The 14,941-nt window shown below is 44.5% G+C and overlaps 1 long non-coding RNA gene across 1 annotated transcript; it reads left to right on the plus strand.

Moving 5' to 3' along the window:
* Positions 1 to 821: 821 nt before the first annotated feature.
* LOC308569478 lies at positions 822 to 12,564 on the plus strand. The gene is made up of 3 exons (XR_014000742.1): positions 822 to 916; positions 2,552 to 2,707; positions 12,488 to 12,564. It is a non-coding gene; the product is annotated as an uncharacterized lncRNA (long non-coding RNA).
* The last annotated feature ends 2,377 nt before the right edge of the window (positions 12,565 to 14,941 follow it).

Here is a 14,941-nt window from a genome sequence, read left to right on the forward strand (position 1 = left end):
CAAGGCTGGAGCATATTTTCAAGTGACTCACCTGCACCCTTCATGTAGCAACCTAGCTCATTGGGCAGAGGGATGCATTTAATTCCCGCCCCCCCCATCTCTCCAGCGAGCTACTTAGCTACACAAAGGGAGCTTCTCACATGGGGGAGCATTTATATTGGGGTGACTTCTTACCTGAGTCAGAATTGGTATGATCCAGATTTCTATCACTTTTTTCTACTACCTCATTCAGTATAACGGGGGTGGGGATATTTTTTCACCCCAGAGACAGCACTGTCTCACAGGCAGCCATCTGAGGACCACATGCCAGTAGTTTGGTCAGAGGTTAAAGGGGGGGTAAAACAACAGGTGTGTGGCTCTGACCTCTCTGCAGTAGACTATGATTCCACCAGGAACACCCTATGGGAAGGATGCTCTGACCCATCAACCCCCATCTGGGCAACCAAACAAACTCACCCTCCATGTCCCCTTTAAGGAGATACCCATTTCTTGTAGTGGAGAAGGGCGGACCCTAAGACCCCCCTCCCCTTTTGCCAAGGCTAATGATCCAGCGCAATGCCTTATCTGCCAACAAAGTTGTGATAATTGCTATGAGACAGGCTCCCTTACATTTGGACAGCGCCGCATGGGGAATCCAGCTCTGACTAAGCTGGTTGGCTCCAGCATGGCTATTTTCTTATATATGGAAATTAGATGAATCTGAGTGAAGACTCTGGGTTCCAGGTCCGGCGATGTGGCTACACCCCCTTGGCTGCCTGTGATTGGCCAATTCAAATGAGCAGACTCCCAGCATCCTACATGGCTGTGGGAGGAGCCATTGACGCCCTCCAACGGTTGTGCAGGGCAGGACAATGGTCCGCGGCCTCAGCTGAAGTCACACCAGGCTGCAAATTGCCGCTTCTGGACTTCAGGTGCTGTAAGCGGCCATTTTCAATAAAAATTAGCAGGAGTCATATCTGAATGAATGGTTCTGAGGGGGAAAGATTGCAGAGATATTCACTCAGTTTTTATGCCTCTAACAGAATTAGTAACTCTTGCCATACAAAACTTTTCTGAGCGTGGGAGAGTGTGAATCTTTCCAGCTCTTAGAAATGAATGTTTTTGGCACAGATCACTATAATGAAATCTTCCGAAAAATTCAACTTCCCACAGCTTATGGCTGAACTCAGATCTCATTTTCATAGAATATACAGGCAAACGTAACATAGGGGAATCTGTCCATGTGAAAATTTCACACATATACTGGACACAAATGGTAGCCCTTTTTAAAAAACAACAACACCCACACCCACAAAATAGAATAAGATTACCAAACAATAAATGGACCTCAAAATGTATTTGCTTTTTTTTAATGACCAATGAGATTAAGGGCCATCCTGTACATTCAGATATATCTGTGGCCAGCACAGTGCAAAAATAATAACATTAAATTAAAATCCTAATCAGTGAAAGATCTCAAATAATGGCTTGCAACCTGCGCTGTAATTAGGCTACAAGCAGAGCATTCTTGCAAATAATATAGTACATACTAAAACTGAATGGCTCTAGAATGTTAATTGTGCTCTCTCCTATGTTACAAAGAAAGAGCTAATGTCAGGGATCTGAAACAAATAGTACTTAACCTTCTGAGCCCCAGATGAAAAGGGAGATGGATGTTTGCTTTTGATTGTCCTGGTCTTTTCATGAGCTGAATCAATAAATACCCCTTTATAGCTTTGAGTCATGATTCTAATTAGTCAGCCTCTTGGGCCCAGTTTACAAAGTAAAATCTAAGTCCAACATGCGTTTGGAAATTTCAACAAGTAATCTGAACCCATGCCAGCTCAATAAAATAATTAAAATGCCATCAGCCTGTTAACATGCTTTCCACTCTGCCAAAACACACACACACACATCTACACAAATATATATATATATATATATATATATATATATATATATACTCTCAAATGTCAAACTGCACTTGAAATTATGAGGGGGGAAATGTATTTTGAAGTTCTTCTGGCTGAGAGAAATTGTCAGATTTGAAATACAGATGGAGACTCATGGGAAGGCTTGTGAACAGTTCTGCAGACATGAGATTGTTATTCTTCTGGAGTCACAATGTCACAAACCTATCTCTAAGGCAGAGATGAGGAACCTGTGGCCTTGGCAGATGCTGACGGACTCCAACTCCCATCAGCGCCAGTCAGTGAGACCAGTGGGCGGGAACAATGGGAGCTGAAGTTCAAAAACATCAGGAGGGCTGCAGGCTCCCCAACTCTTATCGTGGCCCTGCCAGCTGTGGCTGGTGGGGATCATAATCCAAAATGTCTGGTGAGCACCAGATTGGCAAAGGTTGCTCTGTGTATCCCAGGACAGTGGAGCAGGGGTGGCTGAACTATCATTTGCAGAGTCAGGCATTTCAGTCTAGGACAACTGAAGGAACAGACAGTCACTGGAGCAAAACAGCACCTTTAGAGGGGAGATGAGGAAGGGCCACTAAACCCATATGTGCATATGTTCAATCAAAAATAAAATAAATACAAGAGAGTTCAATTTTTTATTCCAGTTTTCACCGTTGGCTTCCAAAGGGCCATTTTGCCTCAGGAGAAGGGAAGAGAAGCAGTCTGATGAGCCTTCATGATCCAGCCCCACAACGGCCCCCGCAGAGGCTTCTGAGTGACCATCTTTCCCTCAGAGGAGGGAAGAAGAAAGAAATAACCTGGTGAGTTGGTGCCATCCAGCTCTCAGGGGTGTTTTTTCTCTCCTCCAAGGGCCACCAGAGACCCATCTTGCTATGAGGGGAACAAACAAAAGAATGAGCAAAACAACTACCACAGACTGTTAAACGCTTAATACCTTTGGCAATTAGGAATGATTCCCCTTCAAAATGAGATTCATCCCCCTCCACACCATGTAAACATATACATAAAATATCAGCAACCTTTCCTAGCCCCTTTCCAGAGTTCTCAAAGAGCTGCATCATTTTATTTTGACCAGAACTGCAGTTTGGTCATTGCTGTATCAATCAATATATGCAGATAAATATGAGTGACCCAGTTTGATGTACTAGCAGCTAAACTTAAGAAAAGATTTTGTGGACAATCGTGTAGGTTGTGCAGGGGGTGGGAAGATATTTGGAATATCCAGGTCATTTCCCCCCTCATCCCCTCCTTCTACACCACCATCTTCCTCTCATACCAAGCTGCTATTATTGTGGTTTTATGTGCTTATCCATTTATTTCTCAGATTGTGAAGGCATAGCACTTTATTGTAACATAAAATGCCTAACAATACAGAATCTTTAAACAGACCATCTATCTGTACTGAGAGAGACAAGAATAGTGTACCTGCGGATTTTACTCAAATGCAAAATTTGCATAAACCTGGAATAAGAATTATAGTCCCTATAAAATCTTGTCATTCAGCTCTATAAAGTTTTGATTAGAATAGACTTAAGCCCAGGCATAACCTGGGCACACAAATGCACAGATTATTTGGTCTAAAAAGTGTAACCGTGCTCAAATTTTAAATTGTGCATTGCGTGCACAAGATACCCTGTGGCACCTGTCTATAGGACTGCAGCTGGAAATGCATCTCAAAGGTGTCACATATTCGGGTCCTTATTTGGCGGGGGGAGGGGTAGGATCCCTGCTGCTATGCAGGGACTCTGTGTGCATTTTCGTCCCGTGAACCCTGACCCCCTTCTCAGATAACCACCTGAGAGACCACAGCAAACTTCTGTTCAGTGTTGCACCAGCACATCACACAAACACTTCAAGAGTTCAAGGTCAATAGCGACTGCTGTCCTACTACAAGCTTTTCAATCTTCCGCTTGGGAATTCACCTATTAAGCTTCCCTAGCCCATAAATTGTCCTTGTTGTTAGGATGCCAGACAAGCACCCAGGAGTCAACCTGCAACGAGGGCAATCCAAATTGCAAACCGGGGGGCGGGGGTGGGGAATTAAGCAAAAGGAGGCTCTTGATGCTATAATTCTGCATCATGCCCCCACCCCCCACCCTGAAACCCTGATTGGATCTGGAGAAGCTTCGGTGCTTGGTGTTTTGAAATAATTATAGAGACCTGGTGTGTAAATGTCAAAATGAATGAAATTTAGCAGAAAATGTAGGAGAAATGGCCAGATCTCCCTATTAGCCCTTGCTGTACATCTCACAAGACAGCTGATTCCCAGCTCCGTATGGGTTCCAGCATCCAGTGATTTATTGGGTAATTCAGCATTTGCCAGTATGTCTTGTGCTAATTAAATGCATCGCACTCCATTCAGAAATGTCACAATTGATTTGTCTTCTGCAAGCACTGACTTTATTTCAATCTTCTAAAAAAGATTTTATGAGCCCCAGATAACTTATCCTGGCACATTCATCTCCCCGGGGCAGCTTCTGTGTGTGAGGCCAGGATGAGACAAAACCAAACAGCCAATGCAGACGTCTTTTTGGACAGCTTGTTTATCCGTTAGATGTTGCACACCCAGACTGATATGTACCATATATGCATTGCAACTTTTTAATGTATTTATAAATATATAATAACCCTTAAAAACTGTCAAACAGGACAGAAGCTAACGCACGCTATCAACGGATTTTATTGGCTGACGGAGTTGCCAAACAGGGCAGCTTGCAATCTGTACAAAATGTGTTTTATTTATTAACTGTGTTAGGATTTAATCTGGCTGTTAATTAAACAATACAAATTCCGACGCTGGCAGAAATCCACTGGGAAGCTTCCCATTCCAAGACCCGTTGCAAGAACATTGTTTGACCTGTGCAAGAACATTGTTTGAAGAACCATCTGTGCTAATATGAATCTGTCCATGATTTAAGATTGCCATCAGAGGACTGGCTTGTTGGTGTCCCTTTAAGATTCTGGTTCTGTCAGGCTATTGGCAGGAGAGCAGGAGGAGGGATAGCCCTGAGACTGCAGAGCTTCTCTATTTGCTGGGCTGAGCTCTATCAAGCTCCTCCCTCAACTTCCATCATTAGCCACTCCCTCAGGCCAGTAGTGGTTGGTGGAGCAGGGCAGATGGGGCGGCGATGATCATCTGCCTTCTGAGCATCAATCTACGTCTGTTTCTTGAAGGGTGGGGAGAAGTAGGGAGTCAGGCATGGTGCTGGCGTGGCCGGAGAGTCAGATTAGCTCTGCTGCTGCCCTTGCACTGCGCTTCCTGTCCCTCTCAGGAACTGGGACTCATGCTCAGTGTTTGGAAGTCAGGTGAGCAACACTGCCCTGTCTGCAGCACCCCATCGACTGCTACTGCATCAGGTTACTGGAGAGGGAAAGCGGTGGGATTTCAGGGCATCTCCATCAAATCAAATCCATCGCCATCTGCTCTGCTAAAAGACGAGGAGCTTTTGGCTCCACCTCTTGCTGAAATCTTTCCATTTCAGCTGCCGATTGCCAAGATATAATGTCTGAATGTGCTTCCTCCCTCCCCCTTCCCAATTCCTTTTCCTTTTATGTCATTGCTTCATTGTAAGCCTAAGGACAGGGACTCCCATATCATTGGCATTTATAACCACTCTGGGAGCTTTCCTTTTTTTTTATGGAAGGGTGGGACAAAATGTTTTTAATGAATGCCTTTATAAGATCAGTAAGATTGGCAGGCTCTGAGGACAGGGCCTTCTCAGTAATAGGTCCTAACTTACAGACTTCTCTCTCAAGGGATGTGAGGTTGGTTCCCTCTTTTGCAATATTTAAACAGGCTTTTGAAACCTACCCATTTCACATGGTTTTTAATTGATGTGTGATTGGGATAGGCCCAGAAAAGTGGATTTTTTAAAAAAGGAAATAAAAAGAAATAAAGAACTCCTTTGAGTGTTATGCAGCTCCCAACCACTTCGATTGAGTTTGCACAGGGGCTTCTGCTCCATAAGAATGGCAAATCTCAAAATCCAATGGCCAAGCACATTCAGCATCTTGTTTGTTCTATTTGTTAGTGAAATAGCCCGTAGGTTCAGAAACAGGGTGTCATTTTAGATTTTAAGGTAGAGGGAGACACCACAAGACATCATTCAAGGTTGCATTGCAACCCTCCCCCAGAAATAATTTTAAAAATCCCCAAATCCCAAATTTTAAGACCATTTGTTGTGGCTATTTTTTATGACATAACTACAGCACCATTGGGTTGGATTCAGAGTAGTAGTTTCACTTAGTTCCCAGTCAAATCAATGGGTGTTAAGCTAGTCATGGTTACTTTTTCAATGGGACCTAAGTGCAATTAATTATTATGGATCCAGTCCATTTCAACACAGGACAAACAATCACACACACACACACTGCTCTTTAATAAACTAGAATAAAAGAAACGCTGCAGGATTTGTCTTTGCTTACCTGGTAGAGAAGAGAAGGCCCATGCAATTGCTTATAAGAAAGGTCACTTGGGGTCAAAATGCACATGGCAATGGAGATTTGTGATCAGATCTCACAACATCTTTTACTTAACTGAGTTCAGTGGAGCTTACACCCAGGGAAGTATACTCCTAAATTGCTGAGACTGCTCTCTCTGTCCCTACCCCCAATGAATGGGGTAGTGAATATGAGTATGAGAGGGTGGTAATATGGGCATCTTAAACTTATGCACATGGAAAAGGATCTCTGGATTGCAGGTGTAGATTCATACTGAAGATTCAAAATTTGGTGTGGATGAGGTATACAATCATGCTTTCTAAAAATTTGTGGCATGGAAATGACAATCGAAGCATGCTTGTTTGATCCATGGGAAATTTCAATTTTTCTTTGGTCTCTGATGGTGAAAATAATTGTGTCCCCATTGGGTAGCATGCTCCATAACATTCCATAGAAAGACCATGAAGTCGCTGTATGTTTCATCAAGCAGAATGTGCTATTCAGGCATTGCGTTTCAGTGAGGCTATATACATTTGCAGCAAAGCTCATGGTCAGTTCTGAAGCAGAGGCTGGTTTACTGTTAAATGTTGCTTTTAGCATGGTTTAGCTTATGCAAAAGACATGTAAGGTCACTGGCAGTGACAGAGGACAAGGCGAGTGGTTCAGCAGGAATAAAGCCTGCAGGTTGTTTTCAGTCCACACAACAACAACAAATCCTGCTCTTGCAAACTGGACTGGTAGAATTCCATTGGTGAGGGTATTGGGAGAGAGAACCAAGCTTGTCTTTAATAGCAGCCTTAGGGAACAAAAGCTTGAGAGATCTCCTGTTTTTTTTACTGAAAACCCTGAGTTCCACCACCCTGAGCTACGTGCAAAAGACATACACTTAAGACCCTTTTAGATGCCACAGTTGGTAGCCCATGAAGGGGGAATGGGGACAAGAGCACTGGTTCCATTTAAACCACCCTCCAATTTGTGGAAGGCTGAATCATCTGAAATGGACAGGGACTTCTGTATGTGTGCATTCTTGTTCTCTCTTGCATAATGGAGAGGTTCAGTGGTACCTTGGACAGCGATCCTCTAGACAGCCCTGTGCAGAGCTCAGACTGGATCCACCAAAGGAGTGGTGCTCATAAGATGTCTCGGCAGCAGCCAGCCTCAGAATGAGCCTTAAATAGAAGCTGCAGCGCTACCTCGTTTGCCCTTGCCTTCATTGAGAAGAACCTCTTCATCTAAAGGGCCTACTTGAGCAATTGTTGACTCTAATGGACCAGAGCAGACTGTGATTCCATTAACATTTCTGGAGTCCTTTGAGTCAGAGGAGGGTAATATAATGTCCTTGGGCTGGACCCTCCTCTTACACAAGTGGTTATGGTTCATTATGTACTTCCGGGGCTGGCTCCAAGAGTAATTCTCTCTCCCACTCCAAATCCCCAGCTTCGTCCTCTAAAGAGGAGACAGATTCAGTGTGATGACAGTTTCCACTGATGCATTTCCTCTCTGTTTTTGTTGTTTTGCAGATCTGTAACTAAGCCTCCTAGAAGGTGCCTATCATTTTGAAGGCTCCGAAGCACCAGAGTTGTGTCACTGCATTTTCCCTTTACACTCAGGCAGTAGCCCTCTTGTTCACTTCCCCTGACTGGCATACCTAAAATTTTGCAGTACAGAAGTCAGAGAAGGAGGTGGGCTATAAGCTGGAGGAACCACCTGAAGTTTCACCTTGTTCCTCAGGGCATAAAATACTGTAGAACATGAGACACTTAATCTCAGGGTTGTGGGTTCCAACCTCATATTGGGCAAAAGATTCTTGCATTGCATTGGACTAGATCAAAGTTGGGTCTCCAACTGTTTTGGGGCTGCAACTCCCATCATCCCTAGCTAGTAGGATCAGTGGTCAGAGATGATGACCTAGATGACCCTTGTGGACCCTTCCAACCCTACGATTCTATGATTCTGCCTGTAGGTACATTTTCTGGGTGAAGACCTGCTATTCTTTTATTCAACTGGTTAGCATAGCATAAATGCAGAATAAATACTCTTAGCCAATTACTTGCTTTTCTAAAGTTCTGGAGCTTTTCCTACCAGCTGTCATTTTGAATAAGCCTGTGCTGGGCAGGAAAAAGGAGGTGGCACTTATAAGCTTCAAGCCTATTGCCTTTGATAAAGGCCACGAAATCTATGGAACTATAGAAGTTCAAACAGATAAGCCTTCGTGTGTGCCAGATTCCCCTTAAAGCACGAGGAATATTAATAGCAATAGCCTCTTGCCTATGCATGAAGCTGCTAGCAAGGATCTCATTAAAGAAGCAGCTCACATGACTACTTTGGTTGTTCCAACACTGTCCTCCAGATACGGCACCAATTTTATTCTTGCCAGGGAACTGTTGCCTTTAACTGCTTCATGACAGAAGCAGAAAATCAAGAGGAAAGAGCTTTGCCGTTGCTGTGTCACAACGATACTGAGGTTATGTGCCAAAATCTGTCCTCCAATTTCTTCCCCTGTGAAAAAAACTTCAATTTTTCTACCTCATTCTCAGGGTCCTTCAGAATTTCTTTAGGATTTTGAGAGGTGTGGAGTTTTGAACTTACCTAACATCAAAAGGGGGCTAAGGCTGGTGGGTGGGTGGGATTTTCTTTACAAGAAACATCTTCATTATTTTGCAGCCCACACTGCCTGATCTAGATTTGATTGCTAGGGCAAATGGGCAGAGCAACTCAAAATCATGAGTGGCCACTGCAATCTTTTAAGAGGCTTCTTGTGTTTTATTCTCGAATATATCTTTTTTATAAAACTGCACCACTTTATTTTGTAAGCCACCTAGGCACAAGTTGCATAAGGCAATGGACAAGTAGAAGTAATAAGGAAGAATACTGAAATGCCACCACCCTTAATCTGCCTCTCTCGTAATACAGCCTGGTCTCATCCAAAGAATGAGGCTGAATGCTTGGAGATTCAGGAAGGAGAAATGGACGTACTTCACACCACACACAGTTAAAACTATGGAATTCATAATCAGAGTATAAAGGGGTGGCCACCAACTTGGATGGCTTTAAATGGGGATTAGACCAATGAATGGAGAATAAAGCTATCAGTGGCTTCTAGCTGTGCCGGCTGTTTATTACCTCCAATACTGGAGGCAACATGTCTTTGTATTTCAGCTTCTGGGAAGCACAGACAGTAGAGTGCTGTTATCACACTCCTGTCCTGCTTGTGGGCTTCCTGAAGCATCTTGTTGACCACTGTGCAAAACAGGACACTGGACTGAGTAGGCCTCTTCTTGTGTTCTCTGTGTCCAATGGGGAGGAATGGATCAACATGAGAAGGAAGTGTGAACCAGGAAGTCCTCCTCCCCATGGCATAGCCTGGTACAACCTGGGAGGCCACACACCTGCTCTTACAAGGAGAAATTGAATTGGGAGCTCCCAAGATAGTGTACTGAATAAATCCGCTTTTATTGTGTCAAAAACAGAGACCCTTGGTTCATTGGTCCATGTAGCTCAGTACTGTCTACACTGATCATCAGAGGATCTTTGGGGCTTTAGACAGGGATCTCACTGGAGATGCTGGAGAGTGAACATATCTCTGAGCTATGGGCCTCTCCTGCCCTCCTACCACCAAATATTCATGGATAAATTCATTGTGTAGAGGTATCAAGTCCTGTCGCTGGTATCTGTTCCTATGAAATGATGCTTCTTGCCACGAGAGAGGTTTGGGTTCTCCCCTCATTGTCAGCACTTGCCTGGCAGAAGTAGGAATGAGAATTAACCCCTCCAGCCTGCCCAGCTGGGGGGAAAGAGTCAGAATTCCTTGGCAGGCAAGCCACTTGTTTTCCCCCTGTTTCTCTTGCAGGGAGTGCTGTGGCAAACAGGATGAACGGAAAATATTGTGGGAGGTTACTCAGAAATCCCCACCCACCCACCAATTTGAACAGGAAATGCAGAGGCGTGGATCAGAATATGGAGAAAGAGGAAGAATGAGCTAACAGGCCACATGCATTGAGAAGGGGGGGAAGGTCTGGAGCCGAGAAGGAGAAACACACACACATCTGAACGAAAGAAAAAGGGAATAAAAATGAAACATTTCTGGGGTAAAATGAAGATTCAGTAAGGCTGAGATCTGATCACACTTTTCCTGTACTATGGAATGTAGATTCCATAGTACAGTGGGACTTACTTATGAGTTGCACAGAGGTTGCATTTAATGGCTGCAGCCCTAAACATACTTACTAGGGAGTAAGCTTTGTTGAACTCAGTGAAACATCGTTCTCAATAAACATGCAGTGGACTGCACTGTGCCAAGCCTAAGGCTGGAATTCTGCATACAGTTATGCATCTGAATAAACAGGAAGCAGGATCTGAGTTCAATGACATAGTCCAGTCAAGCAAAATCACATGAGGGTGCAAAGCAGCAAGGAGTGTGGTCTGGGGAGGGTGTTTGGCTAGATAGAGAGGTTTGGATTTGGCATTTGGCCCCTGGGGTTGAGGTTTCCCATGTAAAATGTGCCCTGGGTACCTCAGCTGTTGAGGGGAGTTGAGGGAGAGTTGAGGGGAGTGTGGGGCAGGAGCTGAATTTGGCAGCTGTGATGGTGCAGAGCTGGGAAATCTGTGGCGGACTTCAGCAAAGGCCTGTGAGGACTGTCCACCTGCACTTCAAGAAATTGTGCCCGGCCTGACAGAAGCGAGCAGCAGTAAATCACATTGAACAATTTGGCGTTAACTCTTTATTAGCAAAAACAGTGTCTGCACAGGAATATCATGCCGAATGAGTATACCAGTTCATGTCTGACAGGTCTTGCCCCCATGAAGCAGTTGTTGACACTGAAGATCCCCGCCTCCCCACAGCTGCCTAGGTCCAAGTAATCTGAGATTGTACCTGCTTGAAGGCACTTCTCCTCTGCCCTCTTCATGCCTCTCCTGGTTCTGGGAGACAAGTGAGGAGGGGAGCTCATCGCAGCAGGAGGCAAAGACACCCCTAACTCTTCACCAACCAGACACTTCTCTTCCTCTTGTCCTCCCTCCTCTCTAGCTTCAGTGTCTGTCCCTGATTCTGGACTGCTGTCTGCCACAGACTCCTCCCTGCTCACTAAGCCCTGTTACCTCTTCAGCTTCTGACACCTCCTCCCAGTCTTCTTCTCCCCCAGACCACTCATCACTGTCCCACCACCAATCCCTGGGCTCTGAGCCTTCTTCACTTGGTAGTTCCCCAGTTGGTGCCTTCCACCATTCTTGTGTGTCCAATCAGTCTGTCACACAACCCTACCATTGGACAGAGTGAGGCAACCATCTGAGGTGGTGGGTGCTTGGCGTTGAGGATCAACAGCAAGGTGTCGGAGGACAGAGCAGAGTATGCCATGTGGGCCACAACATGCCCTAACTTTCCTTATCCTTGTCCTACTTTTGCCCTGCACTACACTGGCTCATTTGATGAGATGGGAGATGAAGGATTATAGTTGTAAAGACAGGGAAGAAAAGTTAGAGCAAAATGTGCATTCACCACTAGGAATACTCACTGATTTTGTTTGGTCTGCAATCCACACTTCCACTCATCCCGCTGCTTTCCTCCAGGAACACCACTGAATCAGAACAAACATCAATCAGGTTTTCTATGGATTTTCATTTGTTCCGATTCAGCAGTAAAGAGCAAGTTTTCCTGGAGCAAACGATAAACCCTGCACCTAGGAAGCACAGGACAAGTGGAAGTGTGGATGAGCCCTTAGTAAACCAACCTAATTCACATTTTAATATAAAGATGGGAATGCACCTGTCCTTTGCTTTTCATATTTCTCTGCCTTTTGCAGTGCAATTCCCACCTTTATTTGTCATATAAATGTGTAGGGTAAAATGCCCCACAAAATGTGTATTTTAATGAAAGGGCATGTGTATTCTAAATGTTGACACAGATTTATTTCATGTCAGAATGGTAAAATTCCACGTAAAAGCATTTGGAAAGCAGCGATGGAGGCCATATATAACTTTTGTTAAAATATATTTTGATAGAAGGATGCATAACAGTAAGGCACTGCAATAACAGCAATTCATGATGTCCCCCTTTTAAAATTAGGTATTTATTATCAGAGAAACCTACCAGGAGGATGCCAATAAGATTTCCCAATGTGTCATGCTATTATGCCTTTCTGTAGTAGGATCCGGTTATGATGGAATGTGAATTGTGTTACCTAAACTGGGGGAGAACGTAGCAGAATGAGGAGGAAAGAGGCCGCTCTGTGTATCTCCCCCCACTGTACACTTTGGAAACCCTTCAAATGTGGTATTTCCAGGATGAAAAGCCCTGTATGTTAAAACATACCAGCAGTTGGAAACAGGCCACATCTTTTCTTGCTGAGACTTCTTTCCTTACCTCTCCCAGCCCAAACTTACTCTCAGCAGTGATTGCCCAGCATGCAGAAGACATTTGCATGCAGTCGAGGGAGGGAGGGAGGGAGGGGAAGAGACAGAGAGAGAGAAAGCAATTGAGGTGGGGTAGGGAATTGTCTCCGAAGACAATCAAGAGAGAAAAATCATTTCTTCATTCTCATTGAAAGTCTACCCCCTCAGTAAGGTCAGGCGATGACTGATAGACCTGTATGACAGTCAGGACACGGGCTAGCAGTCAGATTGCCTCTCCTGGGAAGTTCACACAATCAGTCCTGCGTCCTTTACACAGCCCTAATGAGCTTAGCATGAAACTCGCTGAACCCAAGCATGCAGCAGTTTCACAATTAGGAGCTGGAAATGTCGAAGTCTCATACATATTGTCACACTTTAATTTTCAGAATTTGGAGCATCGCCTTCATTCTCATTTTTGGCTGCCCAAGGACTCCTTTCTTTTAGGCTGGGGGGTGGGGTGGGTAGGGGGGGGGGAGAAGATGATTAACTGACAGGCAACATGTCAAAAAAAGGCCCCTAATCATGATTAATTAATTTGGTGTTGCATAATTTCTTAAACACACGATGCATTAATTTAGCCTAATTATGGATCTAATGCAAAAGTCCCCAGATGGCAGCTATAATTGAGCATTAATTAATTTGCTTGCTATACTTGCGGTTCACAAAATCTCGCAGAAAAGAAGTGCTGTGGTGAAATTTGAAAACACCCACCAAAACACCCTCTCTGTCAACGACAACAAAAGCCACAATTAAAAAAAGGAGAAACAGAAAGAACGGAAAGCCTTCTTGCAATAAACGTTGGGATTATCCACTCTTGTCTCATAAAGGTAAAACAATTTAAAAACACACCCACAACTCTAAATGGAAGCATTGCTATAACTCTGAAGTGGCCATCTTCCTTCAGCTGGCAGAGTTCTGGGAATATATATATATATATTTCCTGTTTATAATAAAAAACATTCAAGTAGAACATAGAATTTACAAATCTCCTTAGGGCTCCCTCCAGATGACCTTTCTATTGCACATTCACAATGAATTGCGCTCATGATGCTGTTGGAGCAGTCACACACAATCTCATTTTCATTACCATTTGTGCCTGCAAAAGTTTTGGGGCGGACGCACTGCTTCATTGCCAGTCAGTGCATATCCTGCCACAACTGAATGAAATCCCATTAATTTTTATACCACAATTGTTCTGGTATGTGTTTGTTCCGCTTTTGTTGCGCTTTAGCTCCTACATACAGCAATAATGTGATAGTATTGGGGGAAGCACTGAAGAACAGAATAAACCCACTTTTGGTGTGTGTGTTTTTAAAAAAACCATGCTGCAGAAAAATACCTGCAATAAAACACCAGTCTGGAGGGACTGAGTCAGACTGTTGGTCCATCTAACTCAATACTGTCTACAAGGATTAGCAGAGGACAGTGATCTCACCCCGCCTTATCAGAAGAGGCTGGGGATTGGTGGGCCCAGAGGTAAAGGTGGGTGGAACAACAGATCTGACTCATAGCTTCGTATAGTAATCTACATCCCAGTAAAAGGGACGTGGGTGGCACTGTGGGTTAAACCACAGAGCCTAGGACTTGCTGATCAGAAGGTCAGAAGGTCAGCGGTTCAAATCCCTGCAATGGGGTGAGCTCCCATTGATCGGTCCCTGCTCCTCCCAACCTAGCAGTTCGAAAGCATGTCAAAGTGCAAGTAGATAAATAGGTACCGCTCCGGCGGGAAGTAAACGGTGTTTCCGTGCGCTGCTCTGGTTCACCAGAAGCAGCTTAGTCATGCTGGCCACATGACCCGGAAGCTGTATGCTGGCTCCCTTGGCCAATAAAGCGAGATGAGCGCCACAACCCCAGAGTCGGCCATAACTGGACCTAATGGTCAGGGGTCCCTTTACCTTTACCTTTACTACATCCCAGTCATGCAAACTTAAGAGGTTTCTACACACATGTCTCTTCCTCCAGCCAAGCAAGAGGCATGAACCTAGTTCAAGGATACATCCCAGCCAGGCAGAAGCATTCAAGGAGGGCATACAGCTGGGCAGGTAAAGGGTGTGGTCCGGAGGAAGGTTAGTGTGGTTTGGGAGACAGTCTGGCCTAGGGCAGTGGTCTTCAACTGGCCCAAACTCACCTCTGACTCCCATTCTGCAGCATGGGACCCACTTTTTATTTTTTATTCATATTCAATAGTGAAAATAATGCATGTTATT

This window comes from Podarcis bocagei, assembly GCF_964188305.1.
Source record: "Podarcis bocagei genome assembly, chromosome: 12".
Taxonomy (NCBI): domain Eukaryota; kingdom Metazoa; phylum Chordata; class Lepidosauria; order Squamata; family Lacertidae; genus Podarcis; species Podarcis bocagei.